At 40.9% G+C, this 12,771-nt stretch overlaps 1 protein-coding gene across 19 annotated transcripts in view; it reads right to left on the reverse strand.

The window, feature by feature from the left end:
• The window catches only part of WDR33 (WD repeat domain 33), a 103,879-nt gene extending 91,504 nt beyond the window's left edge, over positions 1–12,375 (reverse strand). For 12 of the 19 annotated variants that reach the window (XM_067742269.1, XM_067742268.1, XM_067742267.1 and 9 more), the window contains exon 1: positions 12,198–12,375. The gene's annotated coding sequence lies outside the window, so the exon portion shown is untranslated. The remainder of the gene's footprint in view (positions 1–12,197) is intronic. The other 7 variants (XM_067742277.1, XM_067742276.1, XM_067742279.1 and 4 more) reach the window with 2 other exon arrangements.
• Between the last annotated feature and the right edge of the window lie 396 nt (positions 12,376–12,771).

Here is a 12,771-nt window from a genome sequence, read left to right on the forward strand (position 1 = left end):
CAGTGAGAAGTACAGCAAACACAGTATTTGCTCACAGAAACAATTTTTGTGTTTCTGTATTACAGGTAATGAGCTAAGAGAATTTTCACCAAATTAAAAGGGTCTGTTTGCAATGATCTAATTTAAAATACAGAATGTGTAGCATACACAAAATAAACATTTAGAGGTAAGAGGGCAACCCTTAAGACGTACAGAGATAAAGTCCATTCTCCAGAACAACTATAACAGAGAAAATATAACAGCCCTCTTAACTGTCCATCAAGAGACATGCCTTCTGTATTAAGACTCTTGGACAGAGAAAGCAAATGGTGGTTTCAACTAGTCTTAATCAGGTTGGCAGAGCACAGAGGCTTGTTCTGCAACTGCGACACTGTAAGTCTTGAAAAAAAAAAAAAGTATATATATAAAAAATAAAAGAGCAAAAAGACTGCTCCAGTTAAACATGTCCAAGGAGACAACCAAATGATTGTCTGGTTTGGGGGGGAAAAAAGCTATTAAAGACTGTTTGGAAAAAAAAAAAAAGACCGTTTGAATGTGGACCATATATTACATAATATTAGGAAATTATGGCGAATTTTCTTAGATGTGTTACTGCATGTTGATACTGCATGCTGAAGCGTCATTTGTCATGTATGCAATTACTCTCAAATGGTTAAAAAGTATGTATGTATGTCTGTATGTATATAGAGACAGATTGTTACTGGTTGAATTACATCCCCTCAAAATTCACATGGTAAAGTCTTCAACACCACCACCACCCCGTACCTTACCGGGAAACAGGGTCGTTGCAGATATCATTAGTTAAGATGAAGTCATACTGGAGTAGGGTGGGCCAGTAATTCAATATGATTGGTGTCTTTATAAAAAGGGGAAATTTGGACAAATGTAAAGATTGGAGTTATTCTGGCACAGGCCAAGGAACTACCAAAAACTAGGTAGGAAAGGTCTGGAACAGATCTGTCCCTAGCACCTTCAGAGGGACCATGGCCCTGCTGACACCTTGATCTCAGACATCTAACCTCTATCTAGAACTGTAAGACAATAAATGTCTATTGTTTAGCCACTCAGTCTGTGGTATTTTGATATATCAGCCCTAGCAAGAAAATACAGCAAAACTATAACAAATGTTGAATTTAGGAGGCAAATAAATGGTATTAACTTCTTTCTTCAACTTTGTGTATATCTAAAATGTTTAATACTGTAGGGTAATACTTTAGAATTGTGTGAATATTCTGTTCTCTAGTAACCATTCATTTAACAGGCATTGATGAAACTTATCTGACTAAAAGGAGCTTTGTTTGTTTATCAACATCCACAAAATAACTTGCTGGAGTTTTGATTGGGAGCATGTTGAATCTATAGATCAAGCTGGGAAGAACTGACATCTTGACAATACTGAATCTTCCTATCCACGTACTTTACATATTTTGCTACGAGAGAGAATGCCATGGGAAGAAACAAGAACTGAGTGGGGGAGCACTGATGTGAAACAAAAGTTTCAGATTAACTAACTTATAAGGGTAATAAAAGAAAGTATACACCAAGTGGAGAAGGGGAAGAGGAGCAATTCCAGGCCGAGGAAACAGTAAGTAGAAGTAAAAGAGAACTACTTTTTGGGTTTTTGTTTTGAGATATAATTGACATATTGGGTTGGCCAAAAAGTTCGTTCAGGTTTTTCCATAACATCTTATGGGAAAACCTGAACGAACTTATTTGGCCAACCCCACAACATTCCACTAGTTTTATTAGGTGTACTCAAGTTTTTTAAAAATGGTTCAAGGACAGGGTAGTGGGGAGAGGGAGCAGCAGAGGAAGAAGCTGAAAACCTGAGTTCATACAGTGGGGCTAGATTCTGAAATGTCCGTTATGCCAATCTAGACACAAGAGTTCATATGTATCGAATAAAGCAGGAGGCCTTAACTGGGGTCTATGGATACATAAATGGGCAAAAGGATTTAAATTACCTCTCCACCTCACAGTTCCATGCAGAATTCTAACATGGATACTCACATTTTTTATAATGGGAAGAAGTATAAAACTTTCAGAAGATTCCTATGGGGTCCAAAAAGGACATAAACCACTATTATAGGTAATGGTGAATCATCCCAGGAATATATATCACATGAAAATTATCAAAAAGGGACAAATTAGTGATTTTAAACTCTCATTGCTATGCATGCTACAGAATGACTCATCGTTTACTGAGAAGCAACAAAACTCAAGACGGCAAAAACTATGATAAGGTTTCCCTGGTGGCACAGTGGTCAGGAATCCTCCTGCCAATGCAGGGGACGCAGGTTCGAGCCCTGCTGCGGGAGAATCCCACATGCCCCGGAGCAGCTAGGCCCATGTGCTGCAGCTGCTGAGCCTGCGCTCTAGAGCCGGCGAGCCACGGCTGCTGAGCCCACATGCCACAGCTACTGAGCCTGCGTGCCACAGCTGCTGAAGTTCGCGTGCCTGGAGCTCACGCTCCGCAACAGGAAAGGCCACCGCAATGAGAGGCCCACGCGCAGTGGCGAGGAGTGGCCCCTGCTCACCGCAGCTGGAGAGGGCCCGCGATCAGCAGTGAAGACCCAACGCAGCCAAAAACAAATAAATTTATAAAAAATAAAAAACTATGATAATACAAGTGGTGGTTTGGTGCGAAAGAAACCACCATATTCACACACTGATACTGCACCTACTTTGACCAAGCAATCCCACTTCCATGAATTTATCCCTACACATGTGCTCAAACATGCACAAACACATATGCATAAGGTTATTCAATGGAGCACTGTTTTTAATAACAAAAGACTGGAAACCACCCATGTCTATTAAGTAGAAGACTAGTTAATCATGGAATACCCATACTATATATATAAATTTTTTTTTTCTTTTTGCGGTACGCAGGGCTCTCACTGCTGTGGCCTCTCCCGTTGCGGAGCACAGGCTCCGGACGCACAGGCTCAGCGGCCATGGCTCATGGGCCCAGCCGCTCCGCGGCATGTGGGATCTTCCCGGACCAGGGCACGAACCCATGTCCCCTGTATCGGCAGGTGGACTCTCAACCACTGCGCCACCAGGGAAGCCCAAATTTTTAAACAGTTTCTTTCCTTCTTAATGTTGCGTATATTATTTTTTATTTATTTGTTTTGGCTGCATTGGGTCTTTGTTGCTGCGCGGGGGCTTTCTCTAGTTGTGGTGAGCGGGGGCTCTCTTCCTTTCGGTGTGCGGGCTTCTCATTACGCTGGCTTCTCTCTTTGCAGAGCACGGGCTCTAGCACGTGGGCTTCAGTAACTGTGGCACTCAGGCACAGTAGTTGTGGCTTGCAGGCTCTACAGCACAGGCTCAGCAGTTGTGGTGCATGGGCTTAGCTGCTCCACGGCAAGTGGGATACTCCCAGAGCAGGGATCAAACCTGTGTCCCCTGCATTGGCAGGCGGATTCCTAACCACTGCGCCACCAGGGAAGTCCCCCCATACAATATATATTATGCAACTACTGATATTATCAAGAAGGTAGCTCTATTTAGGATCTCCAAGATATACCGTTAAGTGAAAAAAAGTACAAAACAGTGTATAGACTACAACTGTGTAAGTGAAAAGCAACAAAAAAGGGACACATATACATCTGTAGTAAATACATTTGCTATATAGAACCCAAAACATCTCTGGAAGAATTTACAACGAACTGATAACTTCAGCTACTGGATAGATGAAAAAGGATTAGAGAATAGCCATAGGGAAGAGACAGATCACTGTATATCCCCTTGTACTTTGTACTTTTTTTTTCTTTTTTGGTAATTCGTTTATAAATGAATGAATGAATGAATAAATGCATAAAAATAAAATAACTTACATAAGTAATGCTACTAAGTAGTGTTATGAACACAGGCACAGAAATAGAAATGACTAATCTGGGCACAAAACTGCTGTAAAAAACATAGTTGCAAATAAGCATCATGGGTAGAAAATGTGGGTGAAAAAAACCTCCCTCATACTATCAACTATAGTTTGAGTACATAAAACACATGAGGGAGGCACCTTGCTACACACTTGGGATGTGGTGTGTGTGGATAAAATCTACCAAGAGGGAATTCCCTGGGGTCCAGTGGTTAGGACTCTATGCTTCCCCTGCAGGGGGCACGGGTTCGATCCCTGGTCGGGGAACTAAGATCCCACAAGCCTTGAGGCACGACCTAATTGACTAATTAATTTTTAAAAATCTACCAAGAAACATTCTGCCAAATCCTGTGATTATCTGGCAGAGTTAAAGGCTGAAATCATTAGGTTACTAAAATAGAAACATACCGAAGTCCCAGTTTGATAATCAATTTTGAACAAAGCTAGATATGTCAAGTTCAGGACCACAGAATAATGTCACCACTTACTAACTGATGGAAGATTTTCCTATTTCAGACTTTTCTGGCTATGTAAACTTATAATTTTAGCTCTCTCCCAAAGACGATGAACCAAAAAACTCTCCCAAGTTACACTATGAAATGTTCGGGGGTTTGTTTTTTGTTTGGTTTTTTTGTAAAGGTGGAGAAAAGAACACTAAACTGGTACTCAGGTGACCTGGATTCTTCCACTAACTGTGATTACGAACAAATTTAATCTCCTCAATCCTGTTTCTTTAAGGGTCTAGATCTGATGACTTCCAGAAGTAAAATAATTCTAAAATTTCAAGATTATACAGGGAGTAAGCAACGATTTTCCAGTTTCTTTCAGCTCATTTTTAAACTTGGCTTAACAACTAAATTGAAATGTAAAAGCATTTAACAAAATACGTAATCATTACCAAAGGAAGAACCCTAAAGAGATAGTCTTGAATATTTCAAATTTGTCAACAGCAAGATGAAACTGACAAACTTAAGGCTCTGAGTGCCTCTTGATTTTGGAACAGTGGTTCTCAGTTTCTGGTTTTATTACCCACACTGGCCTAAAAGCCTAACTAGTTCCTCAGTCTTTGGCATTTGTATCTTTACCCTATGACACATACTGTCTTAGTTTGGTATTTCCCTCCAAACAAGTCAGTCTGGATTTCAAAAGTACAGTGATTATTAAAGATATAATCAGTAAGATTTAACCAAATACCTAAAAGTGAAGTTAAAAAAATTTAACCAATGAAACATGTATCTATTATTTTTTTTAAAAACGAAGAGTTTTCTTTTTTAACATTTTATTTATTTATTTTTTGGCTGCACCATGTGTTAGTTGTGGCACGCAGGATCTTTGTTGAGGCGTGCGGGATCTTTCGTTGCTGCGTGCAGGCTCTCTCTAGTTGTGGTGAGTGGGGGTTACTCTTTGTTGTGGTGCGTGGGCTTCTCACTGCAGTGGCTTTTCTTGTTGCAGAGCACAGGCTCTAGGCGCGTGGGCTTCAGTAGTTGTGGTGCACGAGCTCAGCTGCTCTGCATCATGTGGGATCTTCCCAGACCAGGGATTGAACCCGTGTCCCCCACACTGGCAGGCGGATTCTTAACCACTGCGCCACCAGGGAAGTCCCTGGAATGATTTCTTGGATATATTGTTAGGAAAAAACAAGGGTCCCACACACATAAATGGGACTATATCAATCTCAAAAACTTTTGTGCAGTAAAGAATACAATCAACAGAGTGAAAAGGCACCCTACAGAATGGGAGAAAATATTTGCAAATCTGATAAGGATTTATCAGATTTATCAGATTTTATCAGAATATATAAAGAACTCCTACAACTCAGCAACAAAAAAAAATCAAGTAACTCACTTAAAATTTGGGCAAAGGGCTTGAAGAGACATTTCTCCAAAGATGATATACAAATGGCCAACAAGCATATGAAAAAGATGCTCAACATCATTAATCATCAGAGAAATGCAAATTGAAACAGCAATGAAGTACTGTAACTTTTGAACACAGTTCTCTGTTCATTTTTAGTAGAATACATTCTAAGGAAAAAAAGGACTGAAAAGAAATTAACTGCACTCAGCAGGATGTAAACTGAATCTACTTTCTTTGTAGCAAATCCCAATAATAACGTTATAATATAAACTGATGATTTTTGAAAACACGTTTCCTAGCTCTGTCCACTGAAAGGAGCCTAGAAGCAAAGACACTCTAGTAACAGCGCATATACTACCTAGCACTCAAATTTTAATTTATAAATATCACTTTCCTTCAAAAGAAAGCAGAGCTTTCTGGAGAAATAGAAAAATATAAAAAACAAGAAGAAAGGAAAACACAAGAAAGACCTGGGTTATTCTGTTTTGCAAAAACCAAGAAAGCCCTCAGAGATTAATCAGTCTCAGTCAAAAAGGACATAAGAGGGAATTCCCTGGCGGTCCAATGTTTAGGACTCCGCACTTCTACTGCAGGGGCCATGGGTTTGTTCCGTGGTAGGGGAACTAAGATCCCTGGAAGCCGCATGGCACAGCCAAAAAAAAAAAAAAAGTGACACAAAAACCAGCTCGAAGAGGGACTCACACTGGCCAAATCTGGAACAACTTAAGCATCAAAAACAATAACAGGGGCTCCCCCAGTGGCGAAGTGGTTAAGAATCCGCCTGCCAATGCAGGGGACACGGGTTCCAGCCCTGGTCCGGGAAGATCCCAAATGCCGCGGAGCAACTGAGCCCATGTGCCACAACTACAGAGCCTGCACTCTAGAGCCCAAGAGCCACAACTACTGAGCCCACGCGCCACAACTACTGAAGCCTGCGCACCTAGAACCCGTGCTCCGCAACAAGAGAAGCCCCCTCAATGAGAAGCCCGTGCACTGCAACGAAGAGTAGCCCCGGCTCGCTGCAACTAGAGAAAGCCCACGTGCAACAACGAAGACCCAACACAGCCAAAATTAAATAAATAAAATAAAATTTTTAAAAAAACAGTAACAACTACAACATACCAAAAAACAGTATTAGTAATTCTCCAAAAACGAAAACAAAACTAATAGACTATACTCTAAAAATAAGTCATTAAGGCTTCCCTGGTGGCGCAGTGGTTGAGAGTCCACCTGCCGATGCAGGAGACACGGGTTCGTGCCCCGGTCCGGGAAGACCCCACATGCTGCGGAGCGGCTAGGCCCGTGAACCATGGCCGCTGAGCCTGTGCGTCTGGAGCCTGTGCTCCGCAATGGGAGAGGCCACAACAGTGAGAGGCCCACGTACCACACACACACACACAAAAAAAGTCATTAAAGAAAAAAAGACCACAGAACTGGTCTTGATTAAAAACTAAAGAAATATTACAATCAAATACAATGTTCAATTTTAGGTTGGATCCTAAATGACAGGGGGGAAAAAACTCTGTAAGGGACGTTATTGAGACAACTAGAGAAACTGGAATATGAAATTTGAATATCAAATATTGTATCAATGTTAAATGTGTAGAATTTGTTAATACTGTGGGTATTTAAGAGAATGGTGTTCTTAGGGGAAAGATGCATGGTGTCTGTGAAGGACTCCAGATGGTTCAGAAAAAATACATGGGCTGGCGGGAATTCCCAGGGAGCCCAGTGGTTAGGACTAGGTGCTTTCACTGCGATGGCCTGGGTTCAATCCCTGGTTGGGGAACTAAGATCCCGCAAGCTGCTCAGCACGGCCAAAAAACAACCAAAAACATGGGATGGGGAAAAAGAAGGGATGGAGGGAAGGAGGGATAAAGCAAATGTGACAAAAAGTTAACAACTGGTGAACAGGGATGAAAAAGTATGAGAGTTCTTTGTACTAGTATTCCAACTCTTCTGTAAGTTCGTATTTATTTCAAAATTTAAAAGTTTAAGCAGAGCGACTTCCGTGGTGGCGCAGTGGATAAGACTCCGCGCTCCCAATGCAGGGGGCCCAGGTTCAATCCCTGGTCAGGGAACTAGATCCCACATGCGTGCCACAACTAAGAGTTCGCGTGCGGCTACTAAGGAGCCTACGTGCTGCAATTAAGGAGTTGGTGAGTGGCAACTAAGAAGCCCTCCTGCCGCAACCAAGACCCAGTGCAACCAAATAAATAATAAAAATTTTTTTGTAAGTTTAAAACATGAAAGAGGGGGAAGCTCTTTTTTTTTTTTTTACAGAAAACAGCTAATAAATGTAAAGAAATAACAGAGCCATGAGGAGAATTTTTGTAGAAAGTTCACTCATTTAATTTTCATAACCCCCAATTAAATAAATGACTAGGCCAACAATCAACCACCAAATGACGGGGAAAATGTACCTTTTCAACGAAGAAACCTGATGGACACCACACTAACCAAGTAAACTTAGCATAGTAAACAATGGGGCAAACTAACATCTGGTAATCCTCACCACCTTATTGATCACTAGAAACAGGAGAACCAGACATTCTGTCCTTCCTGATGTAACACAATGTAAATTACATATCATCATCTATGAAGTATTTTTGCCAAAAATATCTGACCCAAATTTAATCAAACCTCTCTAGATCTAACGTCCAATTTATAGGAAATTTTAAAAATAGAGAAATAAGTTAAATGCCATTTTAATCATTTAATCAGAAAATCCCAAATGTGGAACATTCTTTAAAAAGTCCATGCCAGAGACTTAATGCTAACTGTCTTACGCATAATAATGGTTACTGTTTTTATATAGTCTTAGCGGGAGGGTAGTTTGCAATAAAAATACATAAAGTGTAGAAAAATGGCATTACTTTAAAGAGATCCATCCTGAGGTATTCAGGGGACAAACAGCATGATATCTATGTTTAATTTCAACTGGTTGCTGCGGGGAGAGGTATACTGAGAACTAAAGCAAAATGGTTAAATGTAAGTAACAGATAAATCTAAATGAAAGGCAACAGGTGTTCACTGTGTTACTCTTTCAACTTTTCTGGATGTTTGCAGTTTCTCCTAACATAAAAAGATAGGAAAAAAGTTACCAGATTATCCCACATACAAATAAAGGGAAATTGCTCCTTAGAAGTATCTTACTAAGTGGGACAGTAAATAGAGCAAGTGCCTATAACAAAGTCAGCCTTCAAGCACAGTTGGGCATTTGTCAACCCACCCAACAATCTGTTCAAAACCGTTAAGGCATAGTGCCCGGTAGTATGAAGGCAGTCACACAGACCTTAGATTAACCGGAGAGACAGCTGTAAATAAATAAATACTCACTGAAGACATCATTAATGGGAAGAGATTTAGTTGGATGTTGAGGAATGGACAAGATATGCATAGTCTGAAAGAGGTCACCAGTAAGGGCCAAGGAGCAGAATAATAAACCAGGTCTGTGTGAAATATGGATCCCAACAGAGTCATGAAGAGAATTTTTGTAGAAAAATCAATCATTCATCCATTTTTATAATGCTTAGGCTTTATGAATATAAAAAAAAATATAAGGCTCTGAAACATCTGCCTTCAAAGAGCTGACAAAGTAATGGAAAAGATACTGCTTCAATCAAAATACATTAGAGAGAGATATACACAAAATTCTTTAATAACACAGGGAAAGGAGTAATCAGTTTACCAGAGGAATGAGATTATCAGTAAGTTTTCAACAAAGATATTTGAGTTAGTTTTTAAACAGTGAGAATGGGAAAGGTAGGAATGGGCAAGATGGATGAAGGGGGGCCAAAAGGTGCAAACTTCCAATTCTAAAATAAATAAGTTATAAGGATGTAACATATGACATCGTGACTACAGTTAATAACACTATACTTCATATTTAAAAGTTTCTGAATAGATCTTAAAAGTTCTCATGGCAAGAAAACAAAATTGTAACTATGTATGGTGATGGACTTATTGCGATGATCATTTTGCAATATACACTAATAGCGAATCATTATGTTGTACACCTGAAAGTAATATCTCAATTAAAAAAAAAGTGACCTCATCAATTAAAGTCACAGAAAGAAAAATGCCAAAAATTACTGAATGCTTACTATGTACTAGACACTTTCTTTTACCTTTGAAATAAGTACTATAATTTACATTTTTATATATAAGAAAACTCAAGTTCAGAGAGTGTAAATGACCAAATGTAGAAAAGCTAGTTAGTGGTGAGCCTGGCATTCAAACCTAGGTCTGTCTACTGCTAAAACCCATGGCCTTTACAATACCACCCAGCTCTGGGAATTTACAAGCACTCAAGTTATGAACATAAGGTACAATACAAACGTTATAAAGTCAGTCACTACCAGAAAATACTAAAATGTTCTAGGGCCAGAAAGGATGAGAGTAATGTAAAGATTTTCCAATACTATACATACTTAAGAGTCTCAGAAATACTTCCACTATTCCAAAAGAAAAAGTTTCAGCACAAGCAAAAGTGTCAACACAAATAAAATCCTGGAATTACAAGCAACAGTTTCAACACAAAATCCTGGAATAATGTTTGGCAGAAAACTACAATCTGGAGTCTTAAACAACAAATCTGGAATGCTTAAACAACTGGTAAGTTTATGACATTTAATTAAACATACTTTGATAATGAAGATTTCTAATCTGCAGGCTCTAGCTAATGAATACTACTTTATCTAAAAGTCCTTTTTTCTTTTTTTTTTTGGCTGAGCAACCTCAAAAGGATTACATAAATAGAGTCTTAAGTGAAAAGCTTTCACTGATATCTTTGTCAATATATTTGTTACAGTTACAAAGCTTTATTTTACCTTACCTTCTTCTTTCTTATTCTGAAATATGAGACAGTTCGAACTTCAGCAATAATCAAATAGCACGTTTTTCCCAAAGTAGTGTGAAAAATATACGGACTTATTACTTAGCAAAGAGAGCTTTGAATAAGCTCCTTAAGTGGTTACTAAAAGTATAATTAAAGCCTTAGGTCGGAGTAAAACTGTGATGGCAAAATCTGTCGTCTTAGTATTTTTCACCAACCTAAGAATGCAGGTTAAGCCATCAACTTCAGGGATAAGGATTTATTTTTTCCTAAAGCACTGTGATGTGAGGCCAACTTTCTATGAAAATTCTTCCCCCATATACACAAAGATAAAAATTTTCCCTAAACTTCAAGAAAAAAGGCCAAATACGAAACTAGACGCCTCAACAAACTGAAACCGATACAGTATTTTGCCGCCTTCTAGGCAAGGAGACCCATTAAAAAGTGCAAAGGTATCTTATGGTTATAAAAGATAGGCGTAAAAAAAAAAAAAAGAGATAGGTGTCAAAAGCAATTAAGATTAGGAACAGAAAAATGCCATCAGGGGAAGAATGAACATGTTTCCTTTTAACTAACAGGCTCTGAAAGTTTTGTTTAAATTAAACAGATCTACCACTGCATCACGTTCACAGGCAAAAAATGCTGCGTGCACTGAATCTCCAGAGTGTTCTTTAAAGTCAACTCAGTGCTCCCAAGAGGTATTCCTTTTAACATAAGCTTTTTGTTCATACTCGTCTTCGAAATTTCCCGAACAGTCAACTGCATGTCATCTGTGTGGAAATTACTTCAAAACATTCTTGACAGGCTTTCTACAAATAATCCGTGCTTTTCTGACTTGATTTAAACAGGTCCAATTATGGAATTCCCTATCGACCCGCCTCCTTCTTCTTTCTCCGGAAGGACCACCAACCACTAGGGTTTACAACCAAGTAACCAGTTTTTTCCTTTCCGTAAAAAAAAGAGAATGCCTTCTAAGAACCTAAATATCTAGTTGCCAGAAGTCTTAAAATCGGAAACGTGCAGGGAGTTCTTAAGGGACACTTGCAGGGACCACGCTCTAAACCAAACAAAATACTAATGTAGCTATTGCAAAGGAGCAGGGGATTTCTGCCTGTCAAGCTGTGGACTTAACCCTGTTAAAATACCGACTTCCAGCCACGATAATAACGAGGTTAAACCTTCCGCCGTTTTACAGGTTTCCCATTAACTAACTTCCCGTGACCCCTTCACCCAACCACTCAAAACCACACTCCATTCCACTCTCGGCCCAACCCCTTCCACTCCCGCCCCAAATTCCAGTTTTAACGCGCTTCCCTCCTCCAAACTTCCCAGTTTTCTCCGTGGCCTACCCTACCTACGTCTTCTCGTCGCCACCGGTCCCCAGTCAGGGCCTTGGTCCTACCATGCCTGCCTTTCCCGGTCTGCCTCAAGCCTCCAGCCCCGTCCCCTGAGGCCCGAACCCGCCTCAAAGAGCCCTCGGGAGTTCGATCCTCCCAGCTCTTCCAACCCATCCCCAGGCACCCCCCAGGCCCCCAAAGCACGCAACGGCCGAGCATGAAAATGGCGGAGAGTGCCGCCGCCTGCTGCAGGCGAGCGGTCCCGTGCCGCCGCCGCACTCACCCTGTGGCGCTGAGCAGAGCTCCTAATGACTAGCGAGCGAAATGTTCGTCTTCACAGTCAGGAGTATCTCTCCTGTCTGGCCTCCTCCCTCCCCTCTCAATCCCACTCCTCCAAAAGAGCAGCCGCCATCTTCCCCTATGAGCCACCGAGCGCACGCCCCTGCGTCATCACGCACCGGCGTACGCTACTACGTCACGCGCGCCGGGGCCGCCGGGCTCCCTAGGGCTCAATCTGCGCCTGCGCATAGGTGAGAGGCGGGGCCTGACCGGAACCCCACGCGGCTTAGCTGAGCGACTCCTTTGTTCCAGCTGAGACAAGGACGGAGCCGCAGCCAGAGGAGGGACCGGGAGAGGGTGGTGCTGCCGTACTTTTTTCACATTGTGAGCTAACCTTGATGCTCTCAGAAGTACCCTGTTTTCGAAAATTGAATGAGAAGTTTGTTCGAGGGCGGTGCTGGAGTTGCTAAGTCTGTTTATTCATCCGTGGAATTGGGGGTATATCTTAAGAATTTGAAGGAAAACGCCGAGCTGAGTCAAGCACACAGAGTTTGCGCGTTCCCGGTGCCTCTGAGTTA

Source organism: Pseudorca crassidens, chromosome 6 (genome assembly GCF_039906515.1).
Source record: "Pseudorca crassidens isolate mPseCra1 chromosome 6, mPseCra1.hap1, whole genome shotgun sequence".
In the NCBI taxonomy this organism is placed as follows: Eukaryota; Metazoa; Chordata; class Mammalia; order Artiodactyla; family Delphinidae; genus Pseudorca; species Pseudorca crassidens.